Below are 20,129 nucleotides of genomic sequence, written 5' to 3'. Positions count from 1 at the left end.
GAGGAAAAGAAACTCAGCGCCCCCCAGTCCTGGTCTCAGTTTTCAGAGCTACATGGGGACTCTCAAAGCAGCCCGAGTTGGCACAGGTGGCAGCTTGTCCCTGGGCGGCATCTTGTTATTCGTGGAAATCCAGCAGTCTGCCAGCCCACAAGGGCCTACCTGGTACTGACAAAGGCTTCTGCCCCGGGAAAAAAAACCCATAACCCCACGTTTCTATTCTCTGTTTTAAGAGCTCCATGGGCACTCTCAAAGCAGCCCAAGTAGCCACAGATGGCAGCTTGTCACTCGGCGGCATCGTGATATTTGTGGAAATCCAGCAGGCAGACTGCCCCGATGGGCCGAGGGCATACCTGGTAGTTACAAATGCTTCAGCCCGGGGACACAAAACCCGCTACCCCACGATCTCATTCTCAGTTTGCAGAGCTCCGTGGGCACTCTCAAAGCAGCCCGAGTTGGCACAGGTATCAGCTTGTCCCTGGGCAGCATCTTGATATTCGTGGAAATCCAGCAGGCAGCCAACCCCTAAGGAAAAAGGGCGTACCTGGTACTGACAAAGGCTTCTGCCCGGGAAAATAAAACTCACCACCCCACGTTCCTGGTTTCAGTTTTAAGATTTGCATGGGTGCTCTCAAAGCTATCCGAGTTGGAACAGGTTGCAGCTTGTCTCTGTACAGCATCTTGATATTCATGGAAATCCAGAAGGCTGCCTGCCCTTAAGGACCACGGGCCTACCTGGTACTGCAAAGGCTTCTGCCCAGGGAAACAAAACCCGCAACCCCACGATCTAGGTCTCAGTTTGCAGAGCTCCATGGGCACTCTCAAAGCAGCCCGAGTTGGCACATGTGCCAGATTGTCCCTGGGCAGCATCTTGATATTCGTGGAAATCGAGCCGGCAGCAGGCTCTTTTGGGCCATGGGCCTACCTGGTACTGACAAAGGCTTCTGCCCGGGAAAACAAAACACGCAACCCCATGATCTAGGTCTCAGTTTGCAGAGCTCCATGGGCACTCTCAAAGCAGTACGAGTTGGCACATGTGGCAGCTTTTCCCTGCGTGGCATCTTGTAATTCGTGGAAATCCTGCCTTCAACCGGCCGCTTAGGGCCGAGGGCCTACCTGGTACTGACAAAGGCTTCTGCCAGGGGAAACAAAACCCACCACCCCACGGTCCTGCTCTCAGTATCCGGAGCTCCATGAGCACTCTCAAAGCAGCCCGAGTAGGCACAGGTGGCAGCTTGTTCCTGGGCGGAATCTTGATATTCGTGGAAATCCAGACAGCAGCCGGCCCCTAAGAAATAAGGGCCTACCTGGTACTGCAAATGCTTCTGCCCGGTGAAGCAAAACCCGCTACCCCACGATCTCGTTCTCAGCTTGCAGAGCTCTATGGGCACTCTCAAAGCAGCCTGAGTTGGCACAGGTGGCAGCTTGTCCCTTGGTGGCATCTTGATATTCGCGGAAATCCAGCTGCCAGCCGTCTCCTAAGGGCCGAGGGCCTACCTGGTACTGACAAAAGCTTCTGCCCAGGAAAACAAACCTCACCACCCCACGTTCCTGGTGTCAGTTTGCAGAGCTCCATGGGCGCTCTCAAAGCCGCCCGAGCTGGCAATGGTGGCAGTTTGTCCCTGGGCGGCATCTTGATATTGTCAGAAATCCAGCGAGCAGATGGCCCCTAAGGGCCAAGGGCCTTCCTAGTAATGACAAAGGCTTCTGCCCTGGGAAATAAAGCCCACCACCCCACTTTAATGATCTCAGTTTGCAGAGCTCCATGGGCACTCTCAAAGCAGCCCTAGTTGGCACAGGTGGCTGCTTGTCCCTGGGCGGCATTTTCAGATTCGCGGAAATCTAGCTGCCACCTGGCCCCGAATGGCTGGTGTAGCGTGGCTTGCTATTTCACCCCATGCAGGCTGCAGGCTCTCCTTCTACCGAAGGCGAAAGAGCCGCTTCTTCGCGCACTGCTGCTTGTGCCCGTGGCGGTGCGCTCCGGAGCGATGCTTCGGGCGAAAGACGCCCGCGAGCGTCACTTCGCTCCGGACAGCTCCCTATATCCGCCTTCTGCCACTCTCGTCGTCTGCATCCTAGCCAAAAGCTTCTCCATGACTTCTCGGCGAGAGAGAAAGTGTGCCAGCACTGCAAACATCTTCCGATCTCTCTTGACGAGTTCACCAGTTCTTTGCATCTCGCAGTGCAAAGAGACCCGCAAGAGTTTCCACGGAGTGTTGCAGGAGCACCAGCAAGATGCACTGCAAAGCAAAAGATGCAGCGAAGGCGAAAGAGCCGCTTCTTCGCTGCCCGCGAACTTCGCTCCGGACAGTACCTGTCTGCCTCTCTCGTCGTCTGCATCCTAAAACTTCTTGACCATTCGCATGCTAACGAGTTCACCATGTTCTTTGCATCTCGCAGCGCAAAGAGACCCGCAAGAGTTTCCACGGAGTGTTGCAGGGGCACTAGCAAGATGCACTGCAAAGTTGTCCAAAAACTTCTTCCATTCGCATGCTAACGTGATTTTCAAAGGCATGCGAGTGGCAATCCACCATTCCGCAGCAGTTGGAGAGCTGCGCACACAAGGCTGCTGTTGTGCGGCTTGCTTCTTCACCTGCTGCAAGCTGCCGGCTCTCCGTCTAGCGAAGGCGAAAGAGCCGCTTCTTCGCGCACTGTTGGTTGTGACGGTGGCGGTGCGCTCCGGAGCGCTGCTTCGGGCGAAAGACGCCCGCGAGCGGCACTTCGCGCCGGACAGCTCCGTATATCCGGCTTCTGCCTCTCTCGTCGTCTGCATCCTAGGCAAAAGCTTCTCCATGACTTCTCGGCGAGAGAGAAAGTGTGCCAGCACTGCAAACATCTTCCGATCTCTCTTTACGAGATCACCAAGTTCTTTGCATCTCGCAGCGCAAAGAGACCCGCAAGAGTTTCCACGGAGTGTTGCAAGAGCACTAGCAAGATGCATTGCAAAATTGTCCAAAAACTTCTTCCATTCGCATGCTAACGTGATTTTCAAAAACATGCGAGTGGCAATCCACCATTCCGCAGCAGTTGGAGAGCTGCGCACACAAGGCTGCTGTTGTGCGGCTTGCTTCTGCACCTCCTGCAAGCTGCCGGCTCTCCGTCTAGCGAAGGCGAAAGAGCCGCTTCTTCGCGCACTGCTGCTTGTGCCGGTGGCGGTGCGCTCCGGAGCGCTGCTTCGGGCGAAAGACGCCCGCGAGCGGCACTTCGCTCCGGACAGCTCCGTATATCCGGCTTCTGCCTCTCTCGTCGTCTGCATCCTAGCCAAAAGCTTCTCCATGACTTCTCAGCGAGAGAGAAAGTGTGCCAGCACTGCAAACATCTTCCGATCTCTCTTTACGAGTTCACCAGTTCTTTGCATCTCGCAGCGCAAAGAGACCCGCAAGAGTTTCCACGGAGTGTTGCAGGAGCACTAGCAAGATGCATTGCAAAGTTGTCCAAAAACTTCTTCCATTCGCATGCTAACGTGATTTTCAAAGGCATGCGAGTGGCAATCCACCATTCCGCAGCAGTTGGAGAGCTGCGCACACAAGGCTGCTGTTGTGCGGCTTGCTTCTGCACCTGCTGCAAGCTGCCGGCTCTCCGTCTAGCGAAGGCGAAAGAGCCGCTTCTTCGCGCACTGCTGCTTGTGCCGGTGGCGGTGCGCTCCGGAGCGCTGCTTCGGGCGAAAGACGCCCGCGAGCGGCACTTCGCTCCGGACAGCTCCCTATATCCGCCTTCTGCCACTCTCGTCGTCTGCATCCTAGGCAAAAGCTTCTCCATGACTTCTCGGCGAGAGAGAAAGTGTGCCAGCACTGCAAACATCTTCCGATCTCTCTTGACGAGTTCACCCAGTTCTTTGCATCTCGCAGCGCAAAGAGACCCGCAAGAGTTTCCACGGAGTGTTGCAGGAGCACTAGCAAGATGCACTGCAAAGTTGTCCAAAAACTTCTTCCATTCGCATGCTAACGCGATTTTCAAAGGCATGCGAGTGGCAATCCACCATTCCGCAGCAGTTGGAGAGCTGCGCACACAAGGCTGCTGTTGTGCGGCTTGCTTCTGCACCTGCTGCAAGCTGCCGGCTCTCCGTCTAGCGAAGGCGAAAGAGCCGCTTCTTCGCGCACTGCTGGTTGTGACGGTGGCGGTGCGCTCCGGAGCGCTGCTTCGGGCGAAAGACGCCCGCGAGCGGCACTTCTCGCCGGACAGCTCCGTATATCCGGCTTCTGCCTCTCTCGTCGTCTTCATCCTAGCCAAAAGCTTCTCCATGACTTCTCGCCGAGAGAGAAAGTGTGCCAGCACTGCAAACATCTTCCGATCTTGTTTGACGAGTTCACCAGTTCTTTGCATCTCGCAGCGCAAAGAGACCCGCAAGAGTTTCCACGGAGTGTTGCAAGAGCACTAGCAAGATGCACTGCAAAGTTGTCCAAAAACTTCTTCCATTCGCATGCTAACGTGATTTTCAAAGGCATGCGAATGGCAATCCACCATTCCGCAGCAGTTCGAGAGCTGCGCACACAAGGCTGCTGTCGTGCGGCTTGCTTCTGCACCTGCTGCAAGCTGCCGGCTCTCCGTCTAGCGAAGGCGAAAGAGCCGCTTCTTCGCGCACTGCTGCTTGTGCCGGTGGCGGTGCGCTCCGGAGCGCTGCTTCGGGCGAAAGACGCCCGCGAGCGGCACTTCGCTCCGGACAGCTCCGGACCTCCGGCTTCTGCCTCTCTCGTCGTCTGCATCCTAGCCAATAGCTTCTCCATGACTTCTCGGCGAGAGAGAAAGTGTGCCAGCACTGCAAACATCTTCCGATCTTGTTTGACGAGTTCACCCAGTTCTTTGCATCTCGCAGCGCAAAGAGACCCGCAAGAGTTTCCACGGAGTGTTGCAGGAGCACTAGCAAGATGCACTGCAAAGTTGTCCAAAAACTTCTTCCATTCGCATGCTAACGCGATTTTCAAAGGCATGCGAGTGGCAATCCACCATTCCGCAGCAGTTGGAGAGCTGCGCACACAAGGCTGCTGTTGTGCGGCTTGCTTCTGCACCTGCTGCAAGCTGCCGGCTCTCCGTCTAGCGAAGGCGAAAGAGCCGCTTCTTCGCGCACTGCTGGTTGTGACGGTGGCGGTGCGCTCCGGAGCGCTGCTTCGGGCGAAAGACGCCCGCGAGCGGCACTTCTCGCCGGACAGCTCCGTATATCCGGCTTCTGCCTCTCTCGTCGTCTTCATCCTAGCCAAAAGCTTCTCCATGACTTCTCGCCGAGAGAGAAAGTGTGCCAGCACTGCAAACATCTTCCGATCTTGTTTGACGAGTTCACCAGTTCTTTGCATCTCGCAGCGCAAAGAGACCCGCAAGAGTTTCCACGGAGTGTTGCAAGAGCACTAGCAAGATGCACTGCAAAGTTGTCCAAAAACTTCTTCCATTCGCATGCTAACGTGATTTTCAAAGGCATGCGAATGGCAATCCACCATTCCGCAGCAGTTCGAGAGCTGCGCACACAAGGCTGCTGTCGTGCGGCTTGCTTCTGCACCTGCTGCAAGCTGCCGGCTCTCCGTCTAGCGAAGGCGAAAGAGCCGCTTCTTCGCGCACTGCTGCTTGTGCCGGTGGCGGTGCGCTCCGGAGCGCTGCTTCGGGCGAAAGACGCCCGCGAGCGGCACTTCGCTCCGGACAGCTCCGGACCTCCGGCTTCTGCCTCTCTCGTCGTCTGCATCCTAGCCAATAGCTTCTCCATGACTTCTCGGCGAGAGAGAAAGTGTGCCAGCACTGCAAACATCTTCCGATCTTGTTTGACGAGTTCACCCAGTTCTTTGCATCTCGCAGCGCAAAGAGACCCGCAAGAGTTTCCACGGAGTGTTGCAGGGGCACTAGCAAGATGCACTGCAAAGTTGTCCAAAAACTTCTTCCATTCGCATGCTAACGTGTTTTTCAAAGGCATGCGAATGGCAATCCACCATTCCGCAGCAGTTGGAGAGCTGCGCACACAAGGCTGCTGTTGTGCGGCTTGCTTCTTCACCTCCTGCAAGCTGCCGGCTCTCCGTCTAGCGAAGGCGAAAGAGCCGCTTCTTCGCGCACTGCTGCTTGTGCCGGTGGCGGTGCGCTCCGGAGCGCTGCTTCGGGCGAAAGACGCCCGCGAGCGGCACTTCGCTCCGGACAGCTCCCTATATCCGCCTTCTGCCACTCTCGTCGTCTGCATCCTAGGCAAAAGCTTCTCCATGACTTCTCGGCGAGAGAGAAAGTGTGCCAGCACTGCAAACATCTTCCGATCTCTCTTTACGAGTTCACCAGTTCTTTGCATCTCGCAGCGCAAAGAGACCCGCAAGAGTTTCCACGGAGTGTTGCAGGAGCACTAGCAAGATGCACTGCAAAGTTGTCCAAAAACTTCTTCCATTCGCATGCTAACGTGATTTTCAAAAACATGCGAGTGGCAATCCACCATTCCGCAGCAGTTGGAGAGCTGCGCACACAAGGCTGCTGTTGTGCGGCTTGCTTCTTCACCTCCTGCAAGCTGCCGGCTCTCCGTCTAGCGAAGGCGAAAGAGCCGCTTCTTCGCGCACTGCTGCTTGTGACGGTGGCGGTGCGCTCCGGAGCGCTGCTTCAGGAGAAAGACGCCCGCGAGCGGCACTTCGCTCCGGACAGCTCCGGACCTCCGGCTTCTGCCTCTCTCGTCGTCTGCATCCTAGCCAAAAGCTTCTCCATGACTTCTCGGCGAGAGAGAAAGTGTGCCAGCACTGCAAACATCTTCCGATCTCTCTTTACGAGTTCACCAAGTTCTTTGCATCTCGCAGCGCAAAGAGACCCGCAAGAGTTTCCACGGAGTGTTCCACGGAGCGCTAGCAAGATGCATTGCAAAATTGTCCAAAAACTTCTTCCATTCGCATGCTAACGTGATTTTCAAAGGCATGCGAGTGGCAATCCACCATTCCGCAGCAGTTGGAGAGCTGCGCACACAAGGCTGCTGTTGTGCGGCTTGCTTCTTCACCTCCTGCAAGCTGCCGGCTCTCCGTCTAGCGAAGGCGAAAGAGCCGCTTCTTCGCGCACTGCTGCTTGTGCCGGTGGCGGTGCGCTCCGGAGCGCTGCTTCAGGCGAAAGACGCCCGCGAGCGTCACTTCGCGCCGGACAGCTCCGTATATCCGGCTTCTGCCTCTCTCGTCGTCTTCATCCTAGCCAAAAGCTTCTCCATGACTTCTCGCCGAGAGAGAAAGTGTGCCAGCACTGCAAACATCTTCCGATCTTGTTTGACGAGTTCACCAGTTCTTTGCATCTCGCAGCGCAAAGAGACCCGCAAGAGTTTCCACGGAGTGTTGCAAGAGCACTAGCAAGATGCACTGCAAAGTTGTCCAAAAACTTCTTCCATTCGCATGCTAACGTGATTTTCAAAGGCATGCGAATGGCAATCCACCATTCCGCAGCAGTTGGAGAGCTGCGCACACAAGGCTGCTGTCGTGCGGCTTGCTTCTGCACCTGCTGCAAGCTGCCGGCTCTCCGTCTAGCGAAGGCGAAAGAGCCGCTTCTTCGCGCACTGCTGCTTGTGCCGGTGGCGGTGCGCTCCGGAGCGCTGCTTCGGGCGAAAGACGCCCGCGAGCGGCACTTCGCTCCGGACAGCTCCGGACCTCCGGCTTCTGCCTCTCTCGTCGTCTGCATCCTAGCCAATAGCTTCTCCATGACTTCTCGGCGAGAGAGAAAGTGTGCCAGCACTGCAAACATCTTCCGATCTTGTTTGACGAGTTCACCCAGTTCTTTGCATCTCGCAGCGCAAAGAGACCCGCAAGAGTTTCCACGGAGTGTTGCAGGGGCACTAGCAAGATGCACTGCAAAGTTGTCCAAAAACTTCTTCCATTCGCATGCTAACGTGTTTTTCAAAGGCATGCGAATGGCAATCCACCATTCCGCAGCAGTTGGAGAGCTGCGCACACAAGGCTGCTGTTGTGCGGCTTGCTTCTTCACCTCCTGCAAGCTGCCGGCTCTCCGTCTAGCGAAGGCGAAAGAGCCGCTTCTTCGCGCACTGCTGCTTGTGCCGGTGGCGGTGCGCTCCGGAGCGCTGCTTCGGGCGAAAGACGCCCGCGAGCGGCACTTCGCTCCGGACAGCTCCCTATATCCGCCTTCTGCCACTCTCGTCGTCTGCATCCTAGGCAAAAGCTTCTCCATGACTTCTCGGCGAGAGAGAAAGTGTGCCAGCACTGCAAACATCTTCCGATCTCTCTTTACGAGTTCACCAGTTCTTTGCATCTCGCAGCGCAAAGAGACCCGCAAGAGTTTCCACGGAGTGTTGCAGGAGCACTAGCAAGATGCACTGCAAAGTTGTCCAAAAACTTCTTCCATTCGCATGCTAACGTGATTTTCAAAAACATGCGAGTGGCAATCCACCATTCCGCAGCAGTTGGAGAGCTGCGCACACAAGGCTGCTGTTGTGCGGCTTGCTTCTGCACCTCCTGCAAGCTGCCGGCTCTCCGTCTAGCGAAGGCGAAAGAGCCGCTTCTTCGCGCACTGCTGCTTGTGCCGGTGGTGGTGCGCTCCGGAGCGCTGCTTCGGGCGAAAGACGCCCGCGAGCGGCACTTCGCGCCGGACAACTCCCTATATCCGGCTTCTGCCTCTCTCGTCGTCTTCATCCTAGCCAAAAGCTTCTCCATCACTTCTCGGCGAGAGAGAAAGTGTGCCAGCACTGCAAACATCTTCCGATCTTGTTTGACGAGTTCACCCAGTTCTTTGCATCTCGCAGCGCAAAGAGACCCGCAAGAGTTTGCACGGAGTGTTGCAGGAGCACTAGCAAGATGCACTGCAAAGTTGTCCAAAAACTTCTTCCATTCGCATGCTAACGTGATTTTCAAAGGCATGCGAGTGGCAATCCACCATTCCGCAGCAGTTGGAGAGCTGCGCACACAAGGCTGCTGTTGTGCGGCTTGCTTCTTCACCTCCTGCAAGCTGCCGGCTCTCCGTCTAGCGAAGGCGAAAGAGCCGCTTCTTCGCGCACAGCTGCTTGTGACGGTGGCGGTGCGCTCCGGAGCGCTGCTTCAGGAGAAAGACGCCCGCGAGCGGCACTTCGCTCCGGACAGCTCCGGACCTCCGGCTTCTGCCTCTCTCGTCGTCTGCATCCTAGCCAAAAGCTTCTCCATGACTTCTCGGCGAGAGAGAAAGTGTGCCAGCACTGCAAACATCTTCCGATCTCTCTTTACGAGTTCACCAAGTTCTTTGCATCTCGCAGCGCAAAGAGACCCGCAAGAGTTTCCACGGAGTGTTCCACGGAGCGCTAGCAAGATGCATTGCAAAATTGTCCAAAAACTTCTTCCATTCGCATGCTAACGTGATTTTCAAAGGCATGCGAGTGGCAATCCACCATTCCGCAGCAGTTGGAGAGCTGCGCACACAAGGCTGCTGTTGTGCGGCTTGCTTCTTCACCTGCTGCAAGCTGCCGGCTCTCCGTCTAGCGAAGGCGAAAGAGCCGCTTCTTCGCGCACTGCTGCTTGTGCCGGTGGCGGTGCGCTCCGGAGCGCTGCTTCGGGCGAAAGACGCCCGCGAGCGGCACTTCGCGCCGGACAGCTCCGTATATCCGGCTTCTGCCTCTCTCGTCGTCTTCATCCTAGCCAAAAGCTTCTCCATCACTTCTCGCCGAGAGAGAAAGTGTGCCAGCACTGCAAACATCTTCCGATCTTGTTTGACGAGTTCACCCAGTTCTTTGCATCTCGCAGCGCAAAGAGACCCGCAAGAGTTTCCACGGAGTGTTGCAGGAGCACTAGCAAGATGCACTGCAAAGTTGTCCAAAAACTTCTTCCATTCGCATGCTAACGTGATTTTCAAAAACATGCGAGTGGCAATCCACCATTCCGCAGCAGTTGGAGAGCTGCGCACACAAGGCTGCTGTTGTGCGGCTTGCTTCTTCACCTCCTGCAAGCTGCCGGCTCTCCGTCTAGCGAAGGCGAAAGAGCCGCTTCTTCGCGCACTGCTGCTTGTGACGGTGGCGGTGCGCTCCGGAGCGCTGCTTCAGGAGAAAGACGCCCGCGAGCGGCACTTCGCTCCGGACAGCTCCGGACCTCCGGCTTCTGCCTCTCTCGTCGTCTGCATCCTAGCCAAAAGCTTCTCCATGACTTCTCGGCGAGAGAGAAAGTGTGCCAGCACTGCAAACATCTTCCGATCTCTCTTTACGAGTTCACCAAGTTCTTTGCATCTCGCAGCGCAAAGAGACCCGCAAGAGTTTCCACGGAGTGTTCCACGGAGCGCTAGCAAGATGCATTGCAAAATTGTCCAAAAACTTCTTCCATTCGCATGCTAACGTGATTTTCAAAGGCATGCGAGTGGCAATCCACCATTCCGCAGCAGTTGGAGAGCTGCGCACACAAGGCTGCTGTTGTGCGGCTTGCTTCTTCACCTCCTGCAAGCTGCCGGCTCTCCGTCTAGCGAAGGCGAAAGAGCCGCTTCTTCGCGCACTGCTGCTTGTGCCGGTGGCGGTGCGCTCCGGAGCGCTGCTTCAGGCGAAAGACGCCCGCGAGCGTCACTTCGCGCCGGACAGCTCCGTATATCCGGCTTCTGCCTCTCTCGTCGTCTTCATCCTAGCCAAAAGCTTCTCCATGACTTCTCGCCGAGAGAGAAAGTGTGCCAGCACTGCAAACATCTTCCGATCTTGTTTGACGAGTTCACCAGTTCTTTGCATCTCGCAGCGCAAAGAGACCCGCAAGAGTTTCCACGGAGTGTTGCAAGAGCACTAGCAAGATGCACTGCAAAGTTGTCCAAAAACTTCTTCCATTCGCATGCTAACGTGATTTTCAAAGGCATGCGAATGGCAATCCACCATTCCGCAGCAGTTGGAGAGCTGCGCACACAAGGCTGCTGTCGTGCGGCTTGCTTCTGCACCTGCTGCAAGCTGCCGGCTCTCCGTCTAGCGAAGGCGAAAGAGCCGCTTCTTCGCGCACTGCTGCTTGTGCCGGTGGCGGTGCGCTCCGGAGCGCTGCTTCGGGCGAAAGACGCCCGCGAGCGGCACTTCGCTCCGGACAGCTCCGGACCTCCGGCTTCTGCCTCTCTCGTCGTCTGCATCCTAGCCAATAGCTTCTCCATGACTTCTCGGCGAGAGAGAAAGTGTGCCAGCACTGCAAACATCTTCCGATCTTGTTTGACGAGTTCACCCAGTTCTTTGCATCTCGCAGCGCAAAGAGACCCGCAAGAGTTTCCACGGAGTGTTGCAGGGGCACTAGCAAGATGCACTGCAAAGTTGTCCAAAAACTTCTTCCATTCGCATGCTAACGTGTTTTTCAAAGGCATGCGAATGGCAATCCACCATTCCGCAGCAGTTGGAGAGCTGCGCACACAAGGCTGCTGTTGTGCGGCTTGCTTCTTCACCTCCTGCAAGCTGCCGGCTCTCCGTCTAGCGAAGGCGAAAGAGCCGCTTCTTCGCGCACTGCTGCTTGTGCCGGTGGCGGTGCGCTCCGGAGCGCTGCTTCGGGCGAAAGACGCCCGCGAGCGGCACTTCGCTCCGGACAGCTCCCTATATCCGCCTTCTGCCACTCTCGTCGTCTGCATCCTAGGCAAAAGCTTCTCCATGACTTCTCGGCGAGAGAGAAAGTGTGCCAGCACTGCAAACATCTTCCGATCTCTCTTTACGAGTTCACCAGTTCTTTGCATCTCGCAGCGCAAAGAGACCCGCAAGAGTTTCCACGGAGTGTTGCAGGAGCACTAGCAAGATGCACTGCAAAGTTGTCCAAAAACTTCTTCCATTCGCATGCTAACGTGATTTTCAAAAACATGCGAGTGGCAATCCACCATTCCGCAGCAGTTGGAGAGCTGCGCACACAAGGCTGCTGTTGTGCGGCTTGCTTCTGCACCTCCTGCAAGCTGCCGGCTCTCCGTCTAGCGAAGGCGAAAGAGCCGCTTCTTCGCGCACTGCTGCTTGTGCCGGTGGTGGTGCGCTCCGGAGCGCTGCTTCGGGCGAAAGACGCCCGCGAGCGGCACTTCGCGCCGGACAGCTCCCTATATCCGGCTTCTGCCTCTCTCGTCGTCTTCATCCTAGCCAAAAGCTTCTCCATCACTTCTCGGCGAGAGAGAAAGTGTGCCAGCACTGCAAACATCTTCCGATCTTGTTTGACGAGTTCACCCAGTTCTTTGCATCTCGCAGCGCAAAGAGACCCGCAAGAGTTTGCACGGAGTGTTGCAGGAGCACTAGCAAGATGCACTGCAAAGTTGTCCAAAAACTTCTTCCATTCGCATGCTAACGTGATTTTCAAAGGCATGCGAGTGGCAATCCACCATTCCGCAGCAGTTGGAGAGCTGCGCACACAAGGCTGCTGTTGTGCGGCTTGCTTCTTCACCTCCTGCAAGCTGCCGGCTCTCCGTCTAGCGAAGGCGAAAGAGCCGCTTCTTCGCGCACAGCTGCTTGTGACGGTGGCGGTGCGCTCCGGAGCGCTGCTTCAGGAGAAAGACGCCCGCGAGCGGCACTTCGCTCCGGACAGCTCCGGACCTCCGGCTTCTGCCTCTCTCGTCGTCTGCATCCTAGCCAAAAGCTTCTCCATGACTTCTCGGCGAGAGAGAAAGTGTGCCAGCACTGCAAACATCTTCCGATCTCTCTTTACGAGTTCACCAAGTTCTTTGCATCTCGCAGCGCAAAGAGACCCGCAAGAGTTTCCACGGAGTGTTCCACGGAGCGCTAGCAAGATGCATTGCAAAATTGTCCAAAAACTTCTTCCATTCGCATGCTAACGTGATTTTCAAAGGCATGCGAGTGGCAATCCACCATTCCGCAGCAGTTGGAGAGCTGCGCACACAAGGCTGCTGTTGTGCGGCTTGCTTCTTCACCTGCTGCAAGCTGCCGGCTCTCCGTCTAGCGAAGGCGAAAGAGCCGCTTCTTCGCGCACTGCTGCTTGTGCCGGTGGCGGTGCGCTCCGGAGCGCTGCTTCGGGCGAAAGACGCCCGCGAGCGGCACTTCGCGCCGGACAGCTCCGTATATCCGGCTTCTGCCTCTCTCGTCGTCTTCATCCTAGCCAAAAGCTTCTCCATCACTTCTCGCCGAGAGAGAAAGTGTGCCAGCACTGCAAACATCTTCCGATCTTGTTTGACGAGTTCACCCAGTTCTTTGCATCTCGCAGCGCAAAGAGACCCGCAAGAGTTTCCACGGAGTGTTGCAGGAGCACTAGCAAGATGCACTGCAAAGTTGTCCAAAAACTTCTTCCATTCGCATGCTAACGTGATTTTCAAAGGCATGCGAGTGGCAATCCACCATTCCGCAGCAGTTGGAGAGCTGCGCACACAAGGCTGCTGTTGTGCGGCTTGCTTCTTCACCTCCTGCAAGCTGCCGGCTCTCCGTCTAGCGAAGGCGAAAGAGCCGCTTCTTCGCGCACTGCTGCTTGTGCCGGTGGCGGTGCGCTCCGGAGCGCTGCTTCGGGCGAAAGACGCCCGCGAGCGTCACTTCGCTCCGGACAGCTCCCTATATCCGGCTTCTGCCTCTCTCGTCGTCTGCATCCTAGGCAAAAGCTTCTCCATGACTTCTCGGCGAGAGAGAAAGTGTGCCAGCACTGCAAACATCTTCCGATCTCTCTTTACGAGTTCACCAGTTCTTTGCATCTCGCAGCGCAAAGAGACCCGCAAGAGTTTCCACGGAGTGTTGCAGGAGCACTAGCAAGATGCATTGCAAAGTTGTCCAAAAACTTCTTCCATTCGCATGCTAACGTGTTTTTCAAAGGCATGCGAGTGGCAATCCACCATTCCGCAGCAGTTGGAGAGCTGCGCACACAAGGCTGCTGTTGTGCGGCTTGCTTCTTCACCTCCTGCAAGCTGCCGGCTCTCCGTCTAGCGAAGGCGAAAGAGCCGCTTCTTCGCGCACTGCTGCTTGTGCCGGTGGCGGTGCGCTCCGGAGCGCTGCTTCGGGCGAAAGACGCCCACGAGCGGCACTTCGCTCCGGACAGCCCCGTACCTCCGTCTTCTGCCTCTCTCGTCGTCTTCATCCTAGCCAAAAGCTTCTCCATCACTTCTCGCCGAGAGAGAAAGTGTGCCAGCACTGCAAACATCTTCCGATCTCGCTTGACGAGTTCACCCAGTTCTTTGCATCTCGCAGCGCAAAGAGACCCGCAAGAGTTTCCACGGAGTGTTCCAGGAGCACTAGCAAGATGCATTGCAAAGTTGTCCAAAAACTTCTTCCATTCGCATGCTAACGTGTTTTTCAAAGGCATGCGAGTGGCAATCCACCATTCCGCAGCAGTTGGAGAGCTGCGCACACAAGGCTGCTGTTGTGCGGCTTGCTTCTTCACCTCCTGCAAGCTGCCGGCTCTCCGTCTAGCGAAGGCGAAAGAGCCGCTTCTTCGCGCACTGCTGCTTGTGCCGGTGGCGGTGCGCTCCGGAGCGCTGCTTCAGGCGAAAGACGCCCGCGAGCGGCACTTCGCTCCGGACAGCCCCGTACCTCCGGCTTCTGCCTCTCTCGTCGTCTGCATCCTAGCCAAAAGCTTCTCCATGACTTCTCGCCGAGAGAGAAAGTGTGCCAGCACTGCAAACATCTTCCGATCTTGTTTGACGAGTTCACCCAGTTCTTTGCATCTCGCAGCGCAAAGAGACCCGCAAGAGTTTCCACGGAGTGTTGCAGGAGCACTAGCAAGATGCATTGCAAAGTAGTCCAAAAACTTCTTCCATTCGCATGCTAACGTGATTTTCAAAGGCATGCGAAAAGCAATCCACCATTCCGCAGCAGTTGGAGAGCTGCGCACACAAGGCTGCTGTTGTGCGGCTTGCTTCTGCACCTGCTGCAAGCTGCCGGCTCTCCGTCTAGCGAAGGCGAAAGAGCCGCTTCTTCGCGCCCTGCTGATTGTGGCGGTGGCTGTGCGCCCCCGTGCGCTGCTTCGGGCGAAAGACGCCGGCCAGCGGCACTTCGCTCCGGACAGCTCCCTATATCCGCCTTCTGCCTCTCTCGTCGTCTGCATCCTAGCCAAAAGCTTCTCCATGACTTGTCGCCGAGAAAGAGTGCGCCAGCACTGCAAACATCTTCCGATCTTGCTTGACGAGTTCACCCAGTTCTTTACATCTCGCAGCGCAAACATACCCGCAAGAGTTTCCACGGAGTGTTCCAGGAGCACTAGCAAGATGCACTACAAAGTTGTCCAAAAACTTCTTCCATTCGCATGCTAACGTGATTTTCAAAGGCATGCGAGTGGCAATCCACCATCCCGCAGCAGTTGGAGAGCTGCGCACACAATGCTGCTGTTGTGCGGCTTGCTTCTTCACCTGCTGCAAGCTGCCGGCTCTCCGTCTAGCGAAGGCGAAAGAGCCGCTTCTTCGCGCACTGCTGGTTGTGACGGTCTCGGTGCGCCCCCGTGCGCTGCTTCGGGCGAAAGACGCCTGCGAGCGGCACTTCGCTCCGGACAGCTCTGTACCTCCGGCTTCTGCCTCTCTCGTCGTCTGCATCCTAGCCAATAGCTTCTCCATGACTTTTCGCCGGCAGAAATTGGGTGCCAGCACAGCAAACGTCTCCCAGTCTTGGCCCCGTTTTTTTTCGTGGCTGCGCATTGTTGAAGCATTTATCTTTTTAATAAATCGACGAATTTATTTCGAGATGGCTGTGATCTCTTCATACTTGTCCTTGTGCTGTCAAGACACAGCAACAATACATTCTTGAGAAAGGAAAAGATCTCGAGAGATATTCCAGTCCATCGGTGTGGCGCAGCTGCTGAAAAAGGGCAAAGCTGAAGAACCTTGCTCAGCTTAATTTCTGTGCAACTCGCAGCATGCGAAGCATGAGGCAGCCGAGCACGGCCCTTTTGCTTCTTGTAAAACTCACCGCTCTCCTTATATCGGTGTAGATCTTGATCTCTGGTTCCTGGGACTTTACCCACGTGTTTGCTGTTTTGTACTTTCTTCTTTGGCAGTCAGAAACTTGTGGTATAATCTGGTACATGTTTCTTGGAAAACATTTCCTGTCTAAAAATGATACATAGCTGCAATTTACCCGACTGTATATAACTACTCTTTTACTGTATAAAAGAAAGGTTATTAGAAAGATACTCCACCTGAATTTCAATGATTGAAAAAAGCGTCTTATTTCTTTTTCCTATTCTCTGTATTTCCTTCTCTTTGTTATGTTTCTTTGGCTATTATGTGCGTGCCCAATGGTTATTCTGTTCCTGTTGTGGGACAGCAAATGTTCAGGCTCTTCTAATTTTGTCACTAATTAAATAATCCATCTTCCCCGCCGGAAAGATGCAGGATGTGTCTCATTTTCACTGTTCCTGTTTTGTTTCCTTATTCTTTTGAATGGCTCCCTGTCTTCCTACTCACACTCTGAGTAACGAATTTCTAATTTTCTTTCCTATCTGCCTTTACCAATTTTTCTCTGACTTGGATGCTATTGAATTGCAGCAAGAAGAGTGCTCAATGAAAAAAAACCATTTAGTTTTGGGGTTCTATCACAGAAGAGTTCAAAGACTCTTCCCATGTGAAGAATATCTGATGAATATCTTAAAACCTATCATCTCTGTGCAAGTGTTTTGCATCCAGTTCTTGCTCTAGTCCTTGCTTTGGCAAATTTGACACAAGTGCGGCATTGTGTGTTTTGCAGCTTCTAAGGAGATGGTTCCAGGTCTTGAGAAAGTCGTGGGCTTTGTCTCAACTTTAGACATCTGAAAATCATCTAGGCATCCCAAAGACTCATTAGAAATACAAATACCTGCAGGGAACCGGAGGTGAGCTTCATCTTACCATGTGTCTTGAACAGGGTGTTCTATGTGTGAAAGAGATTCTAGTCAGAATTCTGCTCAGTACAGTCCATCAAGTTGAGAGAATTGATCATTTTAATCTGGGCTTTATATCCACAGAGGCTGAAGGTGTCTCCATGCTCCAGTGCCTATCAGTCTTCTCAAATACTTCAATCCATGAGTTGAATTCTAGCAGCAAAAACTTTTTCTCAAGGTGACCTTTACCAAGAGACTCAATGTTAGGTGGAATCAAACAACTCCTTTTTTGTTCATTTTATCGAAAGTGATCTTAAAGATTCAATCCATATGCTTAGGTGAGAGAAATCCTACCATTGGCAGAGGCATGTATTGGCCAATATTGACAGCAGAAAGAAGCAAAAAAGCATGCAAAAAAATGCTGAATGCAGTAAGCAGACCATCAAGCAAACCGGTGGAAAAATAGTTGCTTTGTATGTAAGATGAATCGGAGAGATACATATGGAGTTCTTCATGATGTTTTTCATTGACATTTAAACTAGGAAAGAGGTTAAAACTATGATGGAAGGGATTAATTGCTTGATGTTAGAGTATTTCTTTAGAGAGACGTACCAAGTGAATACATGTTTAACCAGTTATCAGCTTCCCATCAGCAATGGGTGCACTTTAATTGCTTTTAAAAGTTGTAATGAAATAATTTTTAAAGCAATTTTCCCCCCTTATCTTAGCAAGAGCTTTTTTCTGTTATTTTTGAACAATAAGGAAAACTTTCCAGTAAAGGATCAACCGGCTGCTCTGTCATTTAATAATAGAAAACACTTATGGTATACTTTCTAGAAGAAAAAGTACCTAAATAAAGGAGTATTCCCATTATGCTTGTAAAACATTCTTCCAACCATAGGAAAATCAAAAATTATACTATTTCAAGGATCCCACACTCCTAGAACACATTCATTTAACACACTCATAATTTATGAAACACAGCTTGTAATGAGACATTTAAGAGTCAAACACAGCGTTGTATCCACAGGCACTATCAGAGCAGCCTGAGTTGGCACAGGTGGCAGGTTGTACCTGAGCTAGATCTTGATCAATGCAGAATTACAGCAGCCAGCCGGGGCCTGCATGAAAGGCGCCTCCAAAAAATGTGGCGGGCTTTTGCCCAGGGAAACAAAACTCACCACCTCACCTTCCTGGTCTCAGGCCCCAAATAGCCACAAAAGAACAGTGCGGGCAACAGCCCAGGAAAAAAAACTCAACACCTCACCGTTTAGGTCTCAGTTTGCAGAGCTCTGTGGGCACTGTCCAAGCAATCAACGTTGGCACAGCTATCAGCCTTTCATTGGACGGCATCCTGATAATTACAGAAATCGAGCAGGCACCAAGCATCAACGTGCTTAGGGACAACTAGGTATGGTGCATAATACTGCCCAAGGAGACAAAACCCACCATCCGAAGTTCCTGGTCTCAGTTTGCAGAACTCCGTGGGCACTCTCAAAGCAGCACGAGTTGGCACAGGTGGCAGCTTGTCCCTGGGCGGCATCTTGATATTCGGGGTAATCCAGCCTGCAACCGGCCCCTGAGGAACAAGGGCCTACCTGGTACTAACAAAGGCTTCTGCCCGGGAAAACAAAACCCACCACCCCACGCTCCGGGTCTCAGTTTGCAGCTCTCCATGGGCACACTCAAAGCAGCCCGAGCTGGCACAGGTGGCAGCTTGTCCCTGGGCGGCATCTTGATATTCATGGAAATCCAGCAGGCTTCCTGACACAAAGGACAAAGGGACTACCTGGTACTGACAAAGGCTTCGGCCCAGGAAAACTAAACTCACAAACCCCCCGTTCCTGGTCTCAGTTTGCAGAGCTCCGTGGGCACTCTCAAAGCAGTACGAGTTGGCACAGGTGGCAGCTTGTCCCTGGGCGGCATCTTGTTATTCGTGGAAATCCAGGAGGCAGAAGGCCCTTAAGGACCAAGGGCCTACCTGGTACTGACAAAGGCTTCTGCACAGGGAAACAAAACCCACAAACCCACGTTCCTAGTCTCAGTGTGAAGAACTCCGTGGGCCCTCTCAAAGCAGCCCGAGTTGGCACAGGTGGCAGCTTGTCCCTGGGCGGCATCTTGATATTCGTTGTAATCCAGCCTGCAACAAGCCCCTAAGGAACAAGGGCCTACCTGGTACTGACAAATGCTTCTGCCCAGGAAACAAAACCCACCACCCCACGTTCCTGGTTTCAGTTTGCAGAGCTCCGTGGGCACTCTCAAAGCAGACCAAGTTGGCACATGTGCCAGATTGTCCATGGGCGGCATCTTGATATTCGTGGAAATCCCGCAGGCAGACGGCCCTTACGGACCAAGGGCCTATCTGGTACTGACAAAGGCTTCTGCCCGGGGAAACAAAACTCACCACCCCCCGTTCCTGGTCTCAGTTTGCAGAGCTCCGTGGGCACTCTCAATGCAGCCCGAGTTGGCAGAGGTGGCAGCTTGTCCCTGGGCGGCATCTTGATATTCGTGGAAATCCAGCAGGCAGCCTGATCTTAAGGAACAAGTGCCTAGCTGGTTCTGAAAAAGGCTTCTGCCCGGGGAAAAAAAACCAACAAACCCACGTTCCTGGTCTCAGTTAGCAGCTCTCCATGGGCACTCTCAAAGCAGCCCGAGTTGGCACAGGTGGCAGCTTGTCCCTGGGAGAAATCTTGATATTCGTGGAAATCCAGCCGGCAGCCTACCCCTAAGGAACAAGGGCCTACCTGGTACTGACAAAGGCTTCTGCCCAGGAAAACAAAACTCACCACCCCGCTTCCTGGTCTCAGTTTGAAGAGCTTCGTGGGCACTCTCAAAGCAGACCAAGTTGGCACTGGTGGCAGCTTGTCCCTGGGCGGCATCTTGATATTCGTGGAAATCCAGCAGGCAGCCGGACTCTAAGGGTGGAGGGCCGACCTAGTACAGAGAAAGTCTTCTGCCCAGCAAAACAAAACCCACTACCCGACGTTCCTGGTCTCAGTTTTCAGAGCTCCGTGGGCACTCTCAAAGCAGCCCGAGTTGGCACAGGTGGCAGCTTGTCCTTGGGCAGCATCTTGTTATTCGTGGTAATCCAGCCTGCAACCGGCCCCTTAGGGCCGAGGGCCTACCTGGTACTGACAAAGGCTTCTGCCCGGGGAAACAAAGACGAGCACCACACATTACTGGTTTCTGTTTGAAGAGTACTGCGGGCACTCTCAAAGCAGCCCGAGTTGGCACAGGTGGCAGCTTGTCCCTGGGCGGCATCTTGATATTCGTGGAAATCCAGCCGGCAGACGGCCCCTAAGGAACAAGGGTCTACCTGGTACTGACAAAGGCTTCTGCCCAGGAAAATAAAACTCACCACCCCCCTTCCTGATCTCAGTTTGCAGAGATCCGTGGGCACTCTCAAAGCAGCCCGAGCTGGCACAGGTGGCAGCTTGTCCCTGGGCGGCATCTTGATATTCGTGGAAATCCAGCAGTCAGCCGACCCCTAAGGAACAAGGGCCTACCTGGTACTGACAAAGGCTTCTGCCCAGGGAAACAAAACCC

Source organism: Motacilla alba, unplaced genomic scaffold (genome assembly GCF_015832195.1).
Source record: "Motacilla alba alba isolate MOTALB_02 unplaced genomic scaffold, Motacilla_alba_V1.0_pri HiC_scaffold_41, whole genome shotgun sequence".
In the NCBI taxonomy this organism is placed as follows: domain Eukaryota; kingdom Metazoa; phylum Chordata; class Aves; order Passeriformes; family Motacillidae; genus Motacilla; species Motacilla alba.
Note: the sequence above shows the minus strand (reverse complement) of the source record.